Raw genomic sequence first — 19,873 nt, 5'->3', positions numbered from 1 at the left:
ACAAAACATACCTTATTTACTTAAGTATTCAGACCCTTTGCTATGAGACTCCAAAATGAGCTCAGGTGCATCCTGTTTCCATTGATCATCCTTGATGTTTCTACAACTTGATTGGAGTCCACCTGTGGTAAATTCAATTGATTGGACATGATTTGGAAAGGTACACACCTGTCTATATAAGGTCCCACAGTTGACAGTGCATGTCAGAGCAACAACCAAGCCATGAGGTCGAAGGAATTGTCCTTAGAGCTCCGAGACAGGATTGTGTCGAGGCACAGATCTGGGGAAGGGTACCAAAAAAAAATCTGCAGCATTGAAGGTCCCCAACAACACAGTGGCCTCCATCATTCTTAAATGGAAGACGTTTGGAACCACCAAGACTGAGTAATCGTGGGAGAAAGGCCTTGGTCAGGGAGGTGACCAAGAACCCGATGGTCACTCTGACAGAGCTCCAGAGTTCCTCTGTGGAGATGGGAAAATCTTCCAGAAGGACAACCATCTCTGCAGCACTCCACCAATCAGGCCTTTATGGTAAAGTGGCCAGACGGAAGCCACTCCTCAGTAAAAGGCACATGACAGCCTGCTTGGAGTTTGCCAAAGGCACCTAAAGGACTCTCAGACCATGAGAAACAAGATTCTCTGGTCTGATGAAACCAAGATTGGCCTGAATGCCAAGCATCACTTCTGGAGGAAACCTGGCACCAGCCCTACGGTGAAGCATTGTGGTGGCAACATCTTGCTGTGGAGATATTTTTCAGCAGCACCGACCACTGGAGGTTAGTCAGGAAAGATGAACGGCGCAAGGTACAGAGATCCTTGATGAAAACCTGCTCCAGAGCGCTCAGGACCTCCGACTGGGGTTAAGGTTCACCTTCCAACAGGACAACGACCCTAAGAACACAGCCAAGGTAACGCAGGAGTGGCTTCGGGACATGTCTCTGAATGTCCTTAAGTGGCCCAGCCAGAGCCCAGACTTGAACCCGATCGAACATCTCTGGACAGACCTGAAAATAGCTGTGCAGCGACGCCCCCCATCCAACCTGACAGAGCTTGAGAGGATCTGCAGAGAAGACTCAAGGCTGTAATCGCTGCCAAAGGTGCTTCAACAAAGTACTGAGTAAAGGGTCTGAATAATTTTTTCTTTGTCAGTATGGGGTATTGTGTGTAGATTGATGAAAAAACAACAACAATGTAACCAATTTTAGAATAAGGCTGTAACGTAACAAAATGTGGAAAAAATCAAGGGGTCTGAATACTTTCCGAATGCCCTGTATTGACAAATTAGAGACAGTAGCGTACAAGTAGCAAAATTGAACTCGATTGAACATGAAATGTATTTCACTATGATTTAAATAGGCCTATATCCTTCTGCTTATTTTAATGCAGTCATCTCGGTTTTCATTTGAAGCATATTTTTTATACGTTTGTATCATTTGCAAAGACATTGGCAACTTTATTTGTAGTCAACTTTGTTCTTAGGTTATCGCAGTCAGAGAGACGGATAAACCATGTAAATCTAAGTTTAGCAGAGATCTTAGGTGTATAAAGTGACACGGAAGGGCAAACAAACCATCTTTCGGCGTATGCTTCTGATTTTCAACGCCAAACCGACCACTGGTGTGCGTGGCTAAATAGCTCTATTTTCATGTCATCTGACCAAAGCACCGGTTCCCATCTAAGTGCCATTTATCAAACTTCAGGCAGTGCTGTGTTCAGAAGACCTGAAAATAGAGCTCTTTGGCCACGCACACCAGTGGTGGGTTTGGCGTCGAAAAACAGAAGCATATGCAGAAAAGTACCTCATACCTACAGTAAAATATGGTTGTGCATCTTTGATATGGGGTGATTTTGCTTTCACTGATCCTGTTGCCCTTGGTAAAGTTCATGATGCCGTTGACCTTTAACGAGTGCCAGAACATTTAAGCCAAAAACCTGGTTGCCTCTGCCAGGAGGCTGACACTTGGCTGCAAATAGATAGTCCAGCAAGACAATAACCCGAAGCACACATCAAAATCCACAACAACAACAAAAAACAATTGCCATCTCAGTCGCCGGGCTTGAACCCCATTGAAAATCTGAGGTTTGAATTGAAGAGGGCAGTTCATGAGAGCAGACGAAGGATATCAAGGATCTGGAAAGATTCTGTATGGAGGAATGTTCTAAGATCCCACCCAACATGTTCTCCAATCTGAAAACATTTTTGACAAAGGCTGTCGTTATCCTCGCGAGGGGAGGGTGCTAGAGTATTGAAAACAGGGGTGTCAATAACTGACCCCTATCTTTTTATTACTTGTTAAACACCCTTTCTCTAAGCAATTGTATAACAATACATAAAAAAAATTGGCATACAATATAGCTCTGAATTTATTATACAGTCTTTTTTGGGTGCCAATAATTATGGACCTGACTGTTACAATCACGGTTGTCACATTCACCATTAGACATGTTCACAATCACCATTAGGCATGATGTCACAATCACTATTATATACATGTCACAATCAGTATTATGTCAATCACCATTAGACATAGTCAGTCATTGTTACAATGACCAATAGGGATTACGTCATGATCACTAGACATGTCAAGCACCAATTTATATCACAATCATTAGACATCACCCATGTTCATGGTCACAATCACCATTATACATTGTTTGATTTGAAATTCACACCATCCCTTAGATTATGCTACCTGATCACAACAATAATCACCAGTATACTTTATATTTGATTCGACAACCACACTTACCCATTGTTTTACTGTTTACTTGAAGGTGACATCCTGTCATAGAGCGGCATCCCAAATTGCAGAGACAGAAGTGCATTTTCCTCAAAGAAGAAGGTATACGTTCCGGACATGTTCCAATATGACATGGAAAACCAATCAAACGTCTCTAGCTTTACCCTATAGTACAACCTGGCCTCAGCACACCTCGTTAGCTTAGGGCATTGGTTTTCCGGCTATCCCTAACCCCTCACACTGAAAATGACATCACATCATGAACTTTGCCACGTGGGGCCGTCTGATGATGAGCGTTCTGCCCCCCTGCAGCGGCTCTCTGCAGACCATGAGCCCCCCCGACATCAGTCACCTCACCCCCCTCCACGGAGAAGATGGCCATGTCCACCCCTCCTCCACTAGGGTAAGGTGGGGGTACACCTTGGCCCCCTCTTCAGAAGACCAACTTTAACTGAAATGCATACACTGCTGAAGTCGCTTGTAAGACCAGGCTAGAGTAAAGTTTTTACTGTACTGAGACTAAAGACTAAGTTGTGGGTGGATGCTAAGCGCTAATTCGGCTCCAGTTAGAGAGTGAGGTGGACAAGACCATGAACGTTTAACCATTTATTATCAGCACAGAGGGCAAAAGGCATTAATAAGGACTAGATGAACGTATGGTTTCTGCAATAGACGGAAGGCATTAGTGTTTACATCAAACATCAATGGAACATAACATAAAGGTAACTGAAATATTAAAAGCTTACACAATAGTAAGGCAATACACTAAGCAGAAGGCTACAGTTACCCCACTATGAATGGGCCCTGTGGCCTTAAATAGGCTCATACACAAACATTGTAAGCATACTAAACATTAAAGGGCCATTAGTGGCATAAGTAGCATGGTAATAGACCGATTTAAGCTGAGTTCTACAATCGATTAGCAATGTGGTAAATGCCGGTAATTAGCATGACTATAGACAATGTAGCTAAAGTGCTAACCTTTCAAACTTACATTTCATATAAGCGAGTGTCAAAGTTGCGTCAATTCAAATCTGGTATTAGGAACAAAAGAGGTCAACACGACTTCTAAGATATACTAGTTATTTAATTAATGCAAAAACCTTCAATGGTAAATATGATGTTTCGTATATACGGGCTCTCTGAAATACCTCGCAGGGCACCCCAGAGAACTAAATCCATTGTTTCAGATTGTTGCTCAAATACTCTGACAGAGAGAGTTTCCCACCTCTCTGTTGGCCAATCAGAGCAAAGACTTGAGCGTGGTTTAGACTTACTCAGCCTATCCGTTGATGCACCCCTGTTGCCAGGCATAAGTCCATATCATAACAACCTGTCATAGTGAGAAGAGCCAGCTCCCTTAGACACCATTCCTACGTCCAAGGAAGGTTCACAGATCACAAAGAAGCAGTGTTCGTATCTGTGAGATACAAATCCCTATCTCATCTTACCCCCCAAAACAGCTATTCACATCAATCACAGCCTGCCAGGTGTCACAACCTACATTAGCCCAGTCAAGAATGCATTCTTTCTAAGTTAGTCATCCCATCAATTATAAAAATAATAAATCTCTCACACGAGAAATAATCTTTCAAATACAGAAGGTTTAGCAAAGTTGCACCTTGCTGTTTTCGTAGCCGCTCATCTTGCACTCGAATTTCCATTGGACCATTCCATTCCACATTTCCGGTGTTCCTCAAAATACAGCCGTGTGCAACTTTCCTTAACTGTGTACAGTAAATGTATCTTTTATATTTGAATAATTAAGTTCCAAACTATCATGTGTGAGGCATATTTGCATTTAGACAGAGCATTTGGGGAGCATCTGGGGAATTACCCTCAGGCGACAGACAGCTTTGTGAATAGACGGTATAATGTTTAACATTACCGGCTGTTGAATGGGCAAAGGTAACACTCACTTTGGTCAGAGACGCATACTGGTGAAGTCCTCCAATGGCTGCCAAACCAAGAATATTTGATGTGCTCGGCAGCCATCTTTATAGGGTCAGGTGACAGGTCATCTGATGGGCCACCTGACAGGTCAGCTGACCAGGAGGCCATCATGTGCTGTGTTTTAAGGCTAGTTCTGTCATTGCAGAGATTCTGCAGTGGTGAAACTGGACTTCAGTGAAGAATGGCCCACCAAGCCCCTGCGAAACAACGTGGGGGAAACCCCCACATCAGAATCCATGTGGCAAATCACTCTCTTTCAGGTAGGAGACTACCAGAAAAAAAAAAAAGTTTAAATAATTTTTAAACATGAACATTATAAATAAATATCTATTTATATACAGTGCATTCGGAAAGTATTCAGACCCCTTGACTTTTTCCACATTTTATTACGTTACAGCCTTATTCTAAAATGGATTAAATAAATACAAATCCTCATCAATCTACACACAATCCCCCATAATGACAAAGAAAAAACAGGTTTTTAGATTTTTTTCAAATTAAAAAAGTTTTCAGACCCTTTACTCAGTACTTTGTTGAAGCACGTTTGGCTGCGATTACAGCCTTGCATCTTCTTGGGTATGACACTACAAGCTTGGGACACCTGCATTTGGGGAGTTTCTCCCATTCTTCTCTGCAGATCCTCTCAAGCTCTGTCCGGTTATTTTCAGGTCTCCCCAGAGATGTTAGATCGGGTTCAAGTCCGGGCTCTGGCTGGGCCACTCAAGGACATGGAGAGACTTCCCGAAACCACCCCTGCGTTGTCTTGGCTGTGTGCTTAGGGTCGTTGTCCTGTTGGAAGGTGAACCTTCGCCCCAGTCTGAGGTCCTGAGTACTCTTGAGCAGGTTTTCATCTTTCCCTCGATCCTGACTAGTCTCCCAGTCCCTGCCGCTGAAAAACATCCCCACAGCATGATGCTGCCACCACCATGTTTCACCGTAGGGATGGTGCCAGGTTTCCTCCAGACATGACGCTTGGCATTCAGGCCAAATAGTTCAATCTTGGTTTCATCAGACCAGAGAATCTTGTTTCTCATGGTCTGAGAGTCATTTAGGTGCCTTTTGGCAAACTCCAAGCAGGCTGTCATGTGCCTTTTACTGAGGAGTGGCTTCCGTCTGGTCACTCTACCATAATGGCCTGATTGGTGGAGTGCTGCAGAGATGGTTGTCCTTCTGGAAGGTTCTCCCATCTCCACAGAGGAACTCTGTAGCTCTGTCAGAGTGACTATCGGGTTCTTGGTCACCTCCCTGACCAAGGCCTTTCTCCCCCGATTGCTCAGTTTGGCCGGACGGCCAGCTCTAGGAAGAGTCTTGGTAGTTCCAAACTTCTTCCATTTAAGAATGATGGAGGCTACTGTGTTCTTGGAAACCTTCAATGCTGCAGACATTTTTTGGTACCCTTCCCCAGATCTGTGCCTCGACACAATCCTTTCTTGGTGCTCTACGGACAATTTCTTTGACCTCATGGCTTGGTTTTTGCTCTGACATGCACTGTCAACTGTGGGAATTATATAGGCAGGTGTGTGCCTTTCAAAATCATGTCCAATCAAATGAATTAACCGCAGGTGGACTCCGATCAAGTTGTAGAAACATCTCAAGGATGATCAATGGAAACAGGATGCACTTGAGCTCAATTTAGAGTCTCACAGCAAAGGGTCTGAATACTTATGTAAATAAGGTATTTCAGTTTTTTATTTTGCCAACATTTTTTTTATTTTGCCAACATAATACATTTGCCAACATTTCTAAAAACCTATTTTCGCTTTGTCATTATGGGGTATTGTGTGAAGGAATAAAACATATTTCATCAATTTTAGAATAAGGCTGTAACGTAACGAAATGTGGAAAAAGTCAAAGGGTCTGAATACTTTCCTAATGCACCGTACTATAGTTAATGACTGTCCGAAATTGTTGTTGTTTTTCTAATCATTACAAAGTCTCCGCTCATAGTTTCAGTCCTAAAAATAGGATTTGATTCTAGCCATTCTATTTCTATGGTCTCACTTTCCCAGCGAAGTTGCACAATGTTTAGGGGCTCGTCCACTTTCTTAATCTTTCTCTAGAGTATCAAATGTCTGTCTTCATGGTTATTTTTGTTCTCTCTCCTTTCCCTCCCTCAGTCCTCCAAAGTTAATTCAGGACAACAGGCCAACACCCCAGCCAAGACCTCAGTCCACTCCTAAGTATGTCCCTCTCACTCACTATAACCACCTCCTACACACAAACACACCAGTAACTGAAATCCACTACTTTATTATTTAAGTACCCTCAGGACTGGAAGTGGTGTTTGTTACCTAGTTATCTAACCTCCCCCCTCCCTCATCTTTCACATTCCCTCCTTCTTCGCTCTTTGTTCAAGACGAAAGAGAATGGTGGGATGCAAATGGAAGATTTCAACTTCATCTCGGTTCTGGGACGAGGGCACTTTGGAAAGGTACTTTCACACTCCCAACGTAAGGCCCTCATACCTCAGGAGAGAACCTTTTATTCCGTTACACTGGGTTGTAATCAGTAAAAACATTTTGCAATGGAAAACAAAATGTATTCCGCTTTCTTCTGTTCGGTGTCTAATGAACACAACCCTGTTTACTGTGTGTTGCACCTAAATCCTTCCCTCCTCCCCACTGCCACAAGGTCTTACTGGCAGAGTTCAAGAGGTCAGGCAAACTGTATGCCTTCAAGGCCTTGAAGAAAGGGAACGTTGTGACACGCGATGAAGTGGACAGGTGAGCGCAAACAGTGAGTGAATTTAGACATAACACAGGTTGAGGGAACTGGATCAGAAAGACGCTAGCAGTTGCATTCCACCTGAAATATACTATTATTGTTATTTATAGTGTGTGTTTTTTTCCGTGTGTGTGTTGGTTATTTCGTGTGTGTGTGTGTTCGCGTACATTTCTGTGATTTTAGTTTAATGTGTGAGAAGAGGATCTTTGAGACGATCAACTCCTCCCACCATCCCTTCCTGGTGAATATGGCCGGCTGCTTCCAGATGGCGGACTACGTGTGCTTTGTGATGGAGTACTCCCCCGGGGGAGACCTCATGACCCACATACACACCAGCATCTTTACTGAGAGACAGGCTCAGTAAGCCTTACACAACACACACACAGACCCCATTATGACAGCGTGAGAGCAACCTTAGTGTGAAGCATTGCAATTCCAGGCTGTAAGGCAACAAAATATGCAAATAATTCAAGGGTTGTGTATACTATCTACAGCAGGGGTGTCAAACGTCCGGCCCGCGGGCCGGATCAGGCCCTCAAACAGGTTTAATCCGGCCCGCGAGATGATTTTGTAAAGTATAAAAATGAGCTGCAATTTTTCAATAAAATAAACTGCTGTTTCAATTGTGTCCACTGGATGGCGCAATAGCAATTGTGTTAAGCAAGAAAACTGTTTATACCGGGGCAGAGCAAATAGGTCAAGCAAGTGCAGCCAGTCCGGATGAGCTACTTTGTTTTGCCCGCGATATTTATTACGGCTTCTACTTTTAACATTATGTGCTTTGGCACCCTCATTGCCCCAATATGTCTCTGTCAAAAAAGAGAAAAGTGGACGCAGAGTGCAGAGTGTTCCAAGAAAAATTGTCATCCTTCTATTTATTCACGGAATTGAATGGGAAAGCTGTGTGTTTGGTGTGTTCACAGCATGTTGCAGTGCTGAAAGAATATAACCTTCAGTCGCCACTATGTGAGTCTTCATGCCGACAAATATGACAACTTTCAAGGACAGCGGAGAAGAGAGAAGGTGAATGAACTGTTGGTGGGTCTGAAGAAACAGCAGTCTGTGTTTACTCACAGCCGAGACATCAGTGACGCTGCAGTGAAAGCTAGCTACCTCATTGCTAATGAAATCGCAGTGGCTTCAAAACCATTTAGTGAGGGTGAATTTGTAAAAACATGCATGATGAAGGCAGCAGAGATTGTGTGCCCTGAAAAGCACCAGGCTTTTGCAAATATCAGCCTGACAAGAAACACAGTTGCAGACAGGATTTCCGATCTTTCAGTGGATTTGGACAGCCAGTTGAAGCAAAAAGTAAAGTCATTTATTGCGTTTTCGGTTGCAATTGATGAAAGCACGGACATTACAGATGTTGCACAACTGGCCATTTTCATCCGCGGAGTTGATGACACATTGACCGTCACCGAGGAGTTCGTGGAGTTGGTGCCGATGACAGATACAACGACAGTAGCTGATATTTTCACTGCACTCGTCGGCACGCTGGACAGGGTCGGAGTGGACTGGTCCCGCGCTGTCAGCCTGGCTACAGATGGTGCGCCCTCAATGATCGGGAAAAAAGCAGGCGTTGTGACAAAGTTCAGAGAGAAAGTGCAATCTGCAAAACAAAGCTGCGCTCAAGGCTCACGCACAAGCACTTGAATCACATCCTGAAGTTGGCTGCCACTCAGGATGTGACGCCTGATATTGATGCGCTGGTGAAAGCTAAAAGATGCCAGGTATCAGGAGTCAAATAAACTATGCAACCCCACTTAAAGTGCTGCATGAGACACCCTGATATAGTTCTGTGATCTGTGATATACTTCTGTGAATCACTGAGGCATTGTGTGTTTGTGTGTTGTTTGTCCTCAGAATTTCAAATAACTTGAGGTGTTTTATGATTAATAGTGATGTTGTGCTTTTGGACACACTGTCCTCAGGCTCCAGCTTTATGTTTTATGTTGATAGTATTAAAACAAAGAAAACAATCTGAAGTTGTTGTTTTTAAGTTGATGTGCTATTGTTTTTAATTGATTTTATTTTATTTGTATATTTAACCTATTCTTGACTCTGTGGTTCTTGCACTTGTTTGGGGAACAGGGTTTCATTATTTGTATCTACATTTCTGCCTGAGAAATGACACCCTGATATAGTTCTGTGATCTGTGAAACAGTTATGTGAATCACTGAGGCATTGTGTGTTTGTGTTCTTTTTCTTTAGAATTTTTTTATGATTAATAGTGATGTTGTGCTTGTACTATTTTGGACACACTGTCCTCAGGCTCCAGCTTTATGTTTTATGTTGATAGTATTAAAACAAAGAAAACAATCTGAAGTTGTTGTTTTTAAGTTATATATACCATGATTTTACCGGTCCGGCCCACTTGGGAATAGATTTTCCTCCATGTGGCCCCTGAGCTAAAATGAGTTTGACACCCCTGATCTACAGGCACTTTAAACGTGTACCAGTGAGTGACTACAAATGGATAATGCAGGCTAGTCTAATTCTCCTTCAAGCTTTAGAGTTGGTGATACATCAAAACTCATCATTATATGTGTGCCATTTTGTGCCTTGTTTAGGTTCTATGCCTTGTGCGTGCTGCTGGGACTAGAGTTTCCTTACCAGAACAAGATAGTTTACCGGTGAGTAAGTTCTCTCAGTGCTGCTTTCCAGCCCTTCGCACACCTAATAACCTGCCTGTCAGTCATTCTTTTTCTCATTTCATCCTGTCGTCTCTCTTTTTCTTTTTTCAGGGATCTGAATCTAGACAACCTGTTGATGGAAGCAGATGGCTATGTGAGGATAGCAGACTTTGGATTGTGCAAGGAAGGTACGGTACATTATGGTTATGGCCCACTGTCCCTCCCACTCACTTGGTTTATTAAATGAACAGTCAGTGTTAATCCGTCAGTGTTATTAATCAATGATTTATGTTGGCCTTTAATTTAAAGTTATTCGCTGTTAGCCCTGGGCTAAGGAACGCCTCAGTATTGAAAGTGGGCCAACGGTGTCAATCTTGCTGCACGAAGTAAGGTCTTGATTTCAGAAAAGGGATCAAAAAGGGGCTTAGGTGGTGGGCGTGGCAGGGGGCGTGGTCGACCTGGCTGAATATGAGAACATTTTAGAGAACCCCATCTTGGCGGTGTTGTTTTAAAGCTAATTTCCTGCAATTCTACATATTCTGCCATGGAGCTGAGAGAAAATATTGCAGTTTTAAAGATATTGTTTTGTGATTGTTAGTTCTCAATTATATATATTTTGTACTTTTACACTGTTTGGACTTAAGCGACCCCAAAAAAACCGCTTTGGCGGCCCACCCAAGGATTTCAATGGCAGAAAAATCCCAGGATACACACCCCTGCCATCCCTCTAAAAAGTTATCTTTCCCCGTCCTATGTGTGTATCTGCAGGTATGGGTCACGGAGATGGCATCTCCACATTCTGTGGCACGCCATAGTTCCTGGCCCCCGAGTTGCTGACGGACAACAACTACACCCGCTGTGTGGACTGGTGGGGCCTGGGTGTCCTCATCTACGAGATCCTGGTGGTAGAGGTCGGTAGCAGAGAGATTAATAAAATAACCTAGAGCAGGGATCTCAAACTGCTGGTGCGCGGGCCAAATGTGGCCTGCTTAGCTCTGTGGTGCATCCTCTTCTATGAGATGCTGGTGGGAGAGGTCAGTAGAATAGAGATACCTAGAGGATCTCTCCGGTTAGTAGGCTCACAAGGTCCACTCCTATGGTGAACCAACCAAGTATTTTGAGTTGTAGGTCTTGGTTGAATTTAGATGTTTGGACCTGAGAAATTAATCGAGAAACCTAAATGATCTTTCTGGTCAGTTGGCTCACAATGTCCACTCATATGGTGAACCCATTAAGTATTATTCTGATGTTTGTTCTTGGTTGAATAAGGATGTTTGGTCTGGTATGAATTAAGATGTTTTCGCCTGGTATCATGATAGGAATGAGGTTGTTTGGACTTTCATTGCAATGGCGTCTCTCTCTCTTCTCATCTGTGGCAGTCTCCCTTCCCTGGTGACAATGAGGAGGAAGTGTTTGACAGCATAGTAAATGATGAAGTGCGCTATCCGAGGTTCCTCTCCCCAGAGTCTGTCTCCATCATCCAGAAGGTATGTGGGCCATCCTCTCGGTATACTGCCTTGTACAGTATACTGCCTTCTCCTTACACAGTCTGAACCAACAACAAGCTGCATTGCAAATACACAACTTATGATAGCAAGTGGAACAACCACTTTTTTTCTTCTTTTTTTATGGGGGGAGAAGGATGACTTTATACTATTCCAGGTATTCTTTAAAGAGGTAGGGTTTCAAGTGTCTCCGGAAGGTGGTCAGTGACTCCGCGGTCCTGGTGTCGTGGGGGAGCTTGTTCCACCATTGGGGTGCCAGAGCAGCAAATAGCTTTGACTGGGCTGAGCGGGAACTGTGCTTCTGTAGAGGTAGGGGAGCTAGCAGGCCAGAGGTGGATGAACGTAGTGCCCTCGTTTGGGTGTAGGGTCTGATCAGAGCCTGAAGGTAAGGAGGTGCCGTTCCCCTTACAGCTCCGTAGGCAAGCACCATGGTCTTGTAGTAGATGCGAGCCTCAACTGGAAGCCAGTGGAGTGTGCGGAGGAGCGGGGTGACATGAGAGAACTTGGGAAGGTCGAACACCAGACGGGATGTGGCGTTCTGGATAAGTTGTAGGGGTTTGATGGCACAGGCAGGGAGCCCAGCCAACAACGAGTTGCAGTAATCCAGACGGGAGATGACAAGTGCCTGGATTAGGACCTGTGCCGCTTTCTGTGTAAGGTAGGGTCGTACTCTACGAATGTTGTAGAGCATGAACCTGCAGGATCGGGTCACCGCTTTGATGTTAGCGGAGAACGACAGGGTGTTGTCCAGGGTCACGCCAAGGCTCTTTGCACTCTGGGAGGAGGACACAATGGAGTTGTCAACCGTGATGGCGAGATCATGGAGCGGGCAGTCCTTCCCCGGGAGGAAGAGGTTCAGCTTGAGGTGGTGATCCGACATCCAAACTGATATGTCTGCCAGACATGCAGAGATGCGATTCGCCACCTGGTTATCAGAAGGGGGAAAGGAGAAAATTAATTGTGTGTTGTCTGCGTAGCAATGATAGGAGAGACCATGTGAGGATTTGACAGAGCCAAGTGACTTGGTGTATAGAGAGAATAGGAGAGGGCCTAGAACTGAGCCCTGGGGGACACCAGTGGTGAGAGCACGTGGTGCGGAGACAGATTCTCACCACGCCACCTGCTGGAGCGACCTGTCAGGTAGGACGCAATCCAAGAGTGAGCAGCGCCGGAGATACCCACTCGGAGAGGGTGGAGAGGAGGATCTGATGGTTCACAGTATCAAAGGCAGCGAATAGGTCTAGAAGGATAAGAGAAGAGGAGAGAGAGTTAGCTTTAGCAGTGCGGAGAGCCTCCGTGACACAGAGAAGAGCAGTCTCAGTTGAATGACCAGTCTTGAAACCTGACTGGTTTGGATCAAGAAGGTCATTATGAGAAAGATAGCAGGATAGTTGGCTAGAGACGGCACGCTCAAGAGTTTTGGAGAGAAAAGAAAGAAGGGCTATTGGTCTGTAGTTGTTGACATCGGAAGGATCGAGTGTAGGTTTTTTGAGGAGGGGGGCAAACTCTCGCTCTCTTGAAGACGTAAGGGACATGGCCAGCGGTCAAGGATGAGTTGATGAGCGAGGTGAGGTAAGGGAGAAGGTCTCCGGAAATGGTCTGGAGCGGAGGGGATAGGGTCAAGCGGGCAGATTGTTGGGCGGCCGGCCGTCACAAGTCGCAAGATTTCATCTGGAGAGAGAGGGGAGAAAGAAGTCAAAGCATAGGGTAGGGCAGTGTGAGCAGGACCAGTGGTGTCATTTGACTTAATAAATGAGGATCGGATATCGTCAACCTTCTTTTCAAAATGGTTGACGAAGTCATCCACAGAGAGGGAGGGGGAGGAGGAGGAGGATTCAGCAGGGAGGAGAAGGTGGCAAAGAGCTTCCTAGGGTTAGAGGCAGGGGCTTGAAATTTAGAGTGGTAGAAAGTGTCTTTAGCAGCGGAAACAGAGGAAGAGAATGTAGAGAGGAGGGAGTGAAAAGATGACAGGTCCGCAGGGAGTCTAGTTTTCCTCCATTTCCGCTCGGCTGCCCGGAGCCCTCTTCTGTGAGCTCGCAATGAGTCGTCAAGCCACGGAGCAGGAGGGGAGGACCGAGCCGGCCGGGAGGATAGGGGACATAGAGAGTCAAAAGATGCAGAAAGGGAGGAGAGGAGGGTTGAGGAGGCAGAATCAGGAGATCGGAGGGAGAAGGATTTAGCAGAGGGAAGAGATGATAGGATGGAAGAGGAGAGAGTAGCGGGAGAGAGAGAGCGAAGGTTGCGACGGCACATTACCATCTGAGTAGGGGGAGAGTGAGTAGTGTTGGAGGAGAGCGCAAGAGAAAAGGATACAAAGTAGTGGTCGGAGACTTGGAGGGGAGTTGCAGTGAGATTAGTAGAAGAACAGCATCTAGTAAAGATGAGGTCAAGCGTATTGCCTGCCTTGTGAGTAGGGGGAGACGGTGAGAGGGTGAGGTCAAAAGAGGAAAGGAGTGGAAAGAAGGAGGCAGAGAGAAATGAGTCAAAGGCAGATGTAGGGAGGTTAAAGTCACCCAGAACTGTGAGGGGTGAGCCATCCTCAGGAAAGGAACTTGTCAAGCTCATTGAAGAACTCTCCAAGGGAACATGGAGGGCGATAAATGACAAGGATGTTAAGCTTGAATGGGCTAGTGACTGTGACAGCATGGAATTCAAATGAGGAGATAGACAGATGGGTCAGGGGAAAAAGAGAGAATGTCCACTTGGGAGAGATGAGGATTCCTGTGCCACCGCCGCGCTGACCAGATGCTCTCGGGGTATGCGAGAACACATGGTTAGACGAGGAAAGAGCAGTAGGAGTAGCAGTGTTTTCTGTGGTAATCCATGTTTCCGTCAGCCCCAAGAAGTTGAGGGACTGGAGGGTAGCATAGGCTGAGATGAACTCTGCCTTGTTGGCCGCAGAACGGCAGTTCCAGAGGCTTCCAGAGACCTGGAACTCCACGTGGGTCGTGCTCGCAGGGACCACCAGATTAGAGTGGCAACAGCCACGTGGTGTGAAGCGTTTGTATGGCCTGTGCAGAGAGGAGAGAACAGGGATAGACAGACACATAGTTGACAGGCTACAGAGAAAGGCTACAATAATGCAAAGGAGATCGGAATGAAATGAACTAAACATCTGGGAAAGCGAGAGAGGGGGGGCCTCCCTCACTTACGTTTCACTGAAACACTCAAATATAACTCTCCCAGCTTCCACTTTAGAAATTATAATTGTTGTAAACTACAGCGGTTCAATGTTTCTAGGAATAGACTCTAACTTAGTTTATTCAGATAGCTAACTTGGTACACCGAATCCTATGACGCCAAAGCCAACTAGCATGCCAGCCTCCAATAACACAGTTTAGCACCAATACTCGGTTACAACATACCACCAGTGTGTTAACACGCCAAGCAGATCATTCGTGTCCGTGTCTAACGTTGTGTAAAGTTTTGGGTTAGTTTTGACAGTTTGAGTGAGTACGTCGTCAACTTATTCAGCCAGTTAGTTAGCTAGAATAGTTAGCATACTAGCTAGCCATTGCTCTCTGCCAACGAACTAACCCCTCCTCCCACGGTACGAACACACAGAGAGCCAAGCTAACTTTAGCTAGTCACCCATGTCCCGAATTCCCTTGAACGACTCTGGTTACCAGTATGTAAAAACAAAAATAAATGTAGGTTATAGCTTACCCTTAGTAGCCAGTTAAGTGCAAAGCTAGCCACTGAATCAATTCAGACAGTTTGCGTCTGTCCCAACGGAGAGAAAGCGTCTCCAAATATTAAAGCTAGGTCGTTCCAGCTATTGTTTAGTTAGCTATCCAGGTAGCTACATTTCGAGTACAGTAGCTAATAACTACCTAACATTAACGCTTCAGATAATGAGGTTCGAAAAACAGCTGAATGGTAGCTAGCTAGCTGGCATAATTACAGGTACTCTTAAGCTTGAAATAACATTGGAAACAACTATCCACAGTTGCTAATAGTTACCAGTAGCTACCCGCTAGCTAGTTAGCTTTATTTGTCCAGGTAGTGAGCGAATACAATACTTACCTACAATAATTACCTACAATAACCTACAATAACTACCTAGATAAACTACCTACAATACCTAACTACAATACCTACCTACCTACAATCTAAATACATGGTTTAAGCTTTACTCGACACCATATAAGCCTAGCTTACCTCCCGCCAGACAAGAGCTCGTGGAGTTGCAGTCAAAGATACACCACTATGTTCACCTGGTGACCGCTCCTGAAGGCCTGGGTAAACCGGGAGATTCCAAATTGAGGTCTTAGGGTAGCTGCACTCTGTGAAAGGAGCAGCTGGACCCGCCTAAGATGTGAGAGGAAGCGGGCACGGGTGGATACCACATTTCCGAACATAGTATTGAGAGAGGTGAGCAGAATAAATCACCAATGGGTTAAGAGACTCCCTTAAGGGGTCACAGCTGGGGTGACTGGCAGAATTTGGTAAAGCAGGCAATATTTCAGAGGAATAAGTGTCCTCTGGGATTGATTGCTGGTGGAACCTGTTTAGAGTAATCAAAAGTCTGGTTGGTTGGATTGATCCCCAGCAGACCAGTGAGGTCCGTTAGGCGAGGGACCAGAGCCAGTGGAGTCTGTGTGAGACATTGGCCTGGCGAAACCTAAGGATACTTGGATAGATTAAATTGGGCGTTAGAATAGACAAGGTGTGCCCTGGTTACTATTGTTAGATGTTATGGTGTGAGTGTAAAAATAAGTGTTAATCTTAAATTTGAATATTGAGCACGGGATTGTGTTTTAGAAAGTAGCGGCAGGTCTATAGCATTTTTGGGAGGCTGGACTACAGGTTAGAGAACCGAGAACGGTTGAGGATCCCGTGACAGGCGGGCAGTGTCCAGGAAACGAACGTTTTTTTTGGTTCTGTTGGGAGTATGTTTGAAGAAGCTGCTTTGTGGCGATGGGGTTGATGTGAGTATGTAGTATCTGAGGAATTATGACTTTGCTAACGTTTTCAAATGGTATCTGAGAGGATGTTTATTCAGCTTGGAGGGAGAATCTGGGGAGCAGTTTTGTGGGGACACCCCATAGAACAGAGGAAGTCTGTTGTGTGGAGACAGGTGATTGGTCTGTATGGGAAACCACCCACATCATGGTAAAGATTATAAATACTTGGTTGAGACAAAGGAGATCAGAACAAACATATTATTTTGGGTCGCTGTTCTCCAGATGCCTGCAGACGTCTGTAAACTTATGCTGAAATCTTGTGATATAAATAAACCTTTATAATCAAAGTACAGTGATTGGTCTCACAGCAAAGATTAGCATTATTCTTTATAAACAACAAGTACCTAAGAATTTCTAACGTTCTATATGGATTCTGTGAATATATGAAAATATGATGAATTTTATGTGTGTGTAATCGATTACTAGAGATTTGATAAAGTAATATAATTTGAATAATATTAATATACTAACTTGCGCACCCAAACGTAGACGTACGTCAGGGGTGAAAAAAAATGTATACAAGTTTTCTGAGTTGGTCCTGTTTATAGATCGTTTGATATAGATAAGGTTAAGCATTATATGACTGTCTACAAAGTCTGGGCTATAGTCTCAGAAACTGATTGGGGTATGTCCACTTTTTGGAAAACATGGGGAATTGATTTACCCTAACGATGTAACTATAAAAGGCTTATGGGATTTTCTCCGTCCTGGTACAACATGTAAGAAAAAAAACTACCCATAAGGCCTGGAAATTATTGACATAACATAGTACAAAGCCAATTTAGGGTTTCCATCAAACTAATTATCATTGCGGAGCTAATGTGATGTAGTAAAGGAATTTCTTATGTCGCCAGGGAAAATATAATCAGTTTTATTAAACTCGCCAGATCTGTTTCCAAATCAATGAATGTGGATTTAACTCGTTGACTGCTAATGTATTCCCTTTGAGTAAGCCTTTGCAAATAAACACTTGGACGAACTTTAAGGCTATTTTCTGGTAATGGTGTCATTATTATGTTCCAGATGTTAAGACAACAAACCATTATAATTGGGTTATTTGCGTGATTTCATTATTTTTTCAGTCATTTTAGCAGACGTTCTTATCCAGAGCGACTTACAGTAGCAATTAGGGTTAAGTGCCTTGCTCAAGGGCACGTCGACAGATTTTTTACCTAGTCGGCTCGGGGATTAGAACCAGCGACCTTTCGGTTACTGGCACAACGCTCTTAACCACTAAGCTACCTGCCGCCATTTCTTGGTCATTTCAATAGCATTGGGTCTATGGCAATGACTCAAATCTGGGTTTCTGATTGTAATTCAAACTATTGGTATGTGTTGCTTAGATTGATATAGCAGCCAGTGTTTGTTTTAAGATGTAAACTGAACGATTTAGCAGTTTGCTTAGTTCAAATTGAGGTAATACTTTTTTGGTGTGTGTTGCCTAATGGTTTACGGGAGGAACCTACTGAGAATGGGGTTGTAATTAAAATACTGAATTAAATATGGATATGAATTGAATATATGCTTGTCAACAACAGCAAGTGTTTGTTTTATTACCTGTAGTCTAATCAGAAGGGACTATTACCTATATCTAATGTATTCTAATAATAGTGGACAGGCAATTGTGATAGAGCTGTGACCATGATCAGAATTAATAACTAAACATGGGTATTAATTATTGCATGATAATACAAGGCTACAACAGCAATCTAGTATTATGAAAGTTGTCAAGTTCGTTTTTTTTTTAACCTTACGATAGAGGTAAACGCAGAACATTGTTTGAGAATGGTTTATATTTTTTTCTACAAGTAAGAATAGAAGAGTTTCAATGTTTTAATCTGCGGGTGTTAGCGACTGGGTCTCGCTGAACTAAAGTGGGCTGTAAGGGACACAATGGGTTAAGTTTGGTGTAGTGGTATGACTAAATTGAGTGCGGAGATGCTCTTTGACAATTTCTAATTATTATTACTAAATTTATAGTTTGGGTTACACCAGTGATATAAGCAAACAGTTAATGTATTCTAAACCGATAATCTGTTTCCATTACGTGGAACAGTGTCCAGTAATTAAAGTAGATTGAAATAAGTATTGAATATTAAACTGATGAGACAGCACCAACTTGTTTGAAGGTTCTAGATTTGTTAATCAACAGGTTTATATTTTTACTAAATCAATGCAACAGGTTGCAATTATTAGATTACCGGAAAGGGGTTATGGGTTTGTTTATTTTAGAAGGTGTCTATTCTACTTAATGGAACACGGTATTATCTGATGTGTCTTGAGAAGGATTCTTTCTTCCAGGATTCTTTCTTCAGTCCTGGAAGAAAGAATCCTACTCAAGACACATCAGATAATACCGTGTTCCACTACAGTATGTATGTTAAGGGAGACGTAGGAGACCACGTCTCAAACGACTTTTTAATAGATGCCTGGTATCAAATATCACTGATTCATTACGCGGAGAAATTGACTGTATTTATGACAGAAAAAAAGTATTACATTTACATTTACATTACATTTTAGTCATTTAGCAGACGCTCTTATCCAGAGCGACTTACAGGAGCAATTAGGGTTAAGTGCCTTGCTCAAGGGCACATTTACGTCATTTAGCAGACGCTCTTATCCAGAGCGACTTACAAATTGGTGCATTCACCCTATAGCCAGTGGGATAACCACTTTACACTTTTTTTATTATTTTTTTTATTATTTTTTTTTGGGGGGTAGAAGGATTACTTTATCCTATCCCAGGTATTCCTTAAAGAGGTGGGGTTTCAAATGTCTCCGGAAGGTGGTGAGTGACTCCACTGTCCTGGCGTCGTGAGGGAGCTTGTTCCATCATTGGGGTGCCAGAGCAGCGAACAGTTTTGACTGGGCTGAGCGGGAACTATGCTTCCGCAGAGGAAGGGGAGCCAGCAGGCCAGAGGTGGATGAACGCAATGCCCTCGTTTGGGTGTAGGGACTGATCAGAGCCCGAAGGTACGGAGGTGCCGTTCCCCTCACTGCTCCATAGGCAAGCACCATGGTCTTGTAACGGATGCGAGCTTCAACTGGAAGCCAGTGGAGTGTGCGGAGGAGGGGGTGACGTGAGAGAACTTGGGAAGGTTGAACACCAGACGGGCTGCGGCATTCTGGATGAGTTGTAGGGGGTTTAATGGCACAGGCAGGGAGGCCAGCCAACAGCGAGTTGCAGTAATCCAGACGGGAGATGACAAGTGCCTGGATTAGGACCTGTGCCGCTTCCTGTGTAAGGCAGGGTCGTACTCTCCGAATGTTGTAGAGCATGAACCTGCAGGATCGGGTCACCGCCTTGATGTTAGCGGAGAACGACAGGGTGTTGTCCAGGGTCA

The 19,873-nt window shown here is 44.1% G+C and overlaps 1 pseudogene; it reads left to right on the top strand.

Annotated features, from left to right (window-relative positions):
* The window catches only part of LOC121542171, a 49,374-nt pseudogene that overhangs the window by 22,645 nt on the left and 6,856 nt on the right, over positions 1–19,873 (top strand).

Source organism: Coregonus clupeaformis, chromosome 27 (genome assembly GCF_020615455.1).
Source record: "Coregonus clupeaformis isolate EN_2021a chromosome 27, ASM2061545v1, whole genome shotgun sequence".
In the NCBI taxonomy this organism is placed as follows: domain Eukaryota; kingdom Metazoa; phylum Chordata; class Actinopteri; order Salmoniformes; family Salmonidae; genus Coregonus; species Coregonus clupeaformis.
Note: the sequence above shows the minus strand (reverse complement) of the source record. Positions and strands in the feature narration are given on the sequence as shown.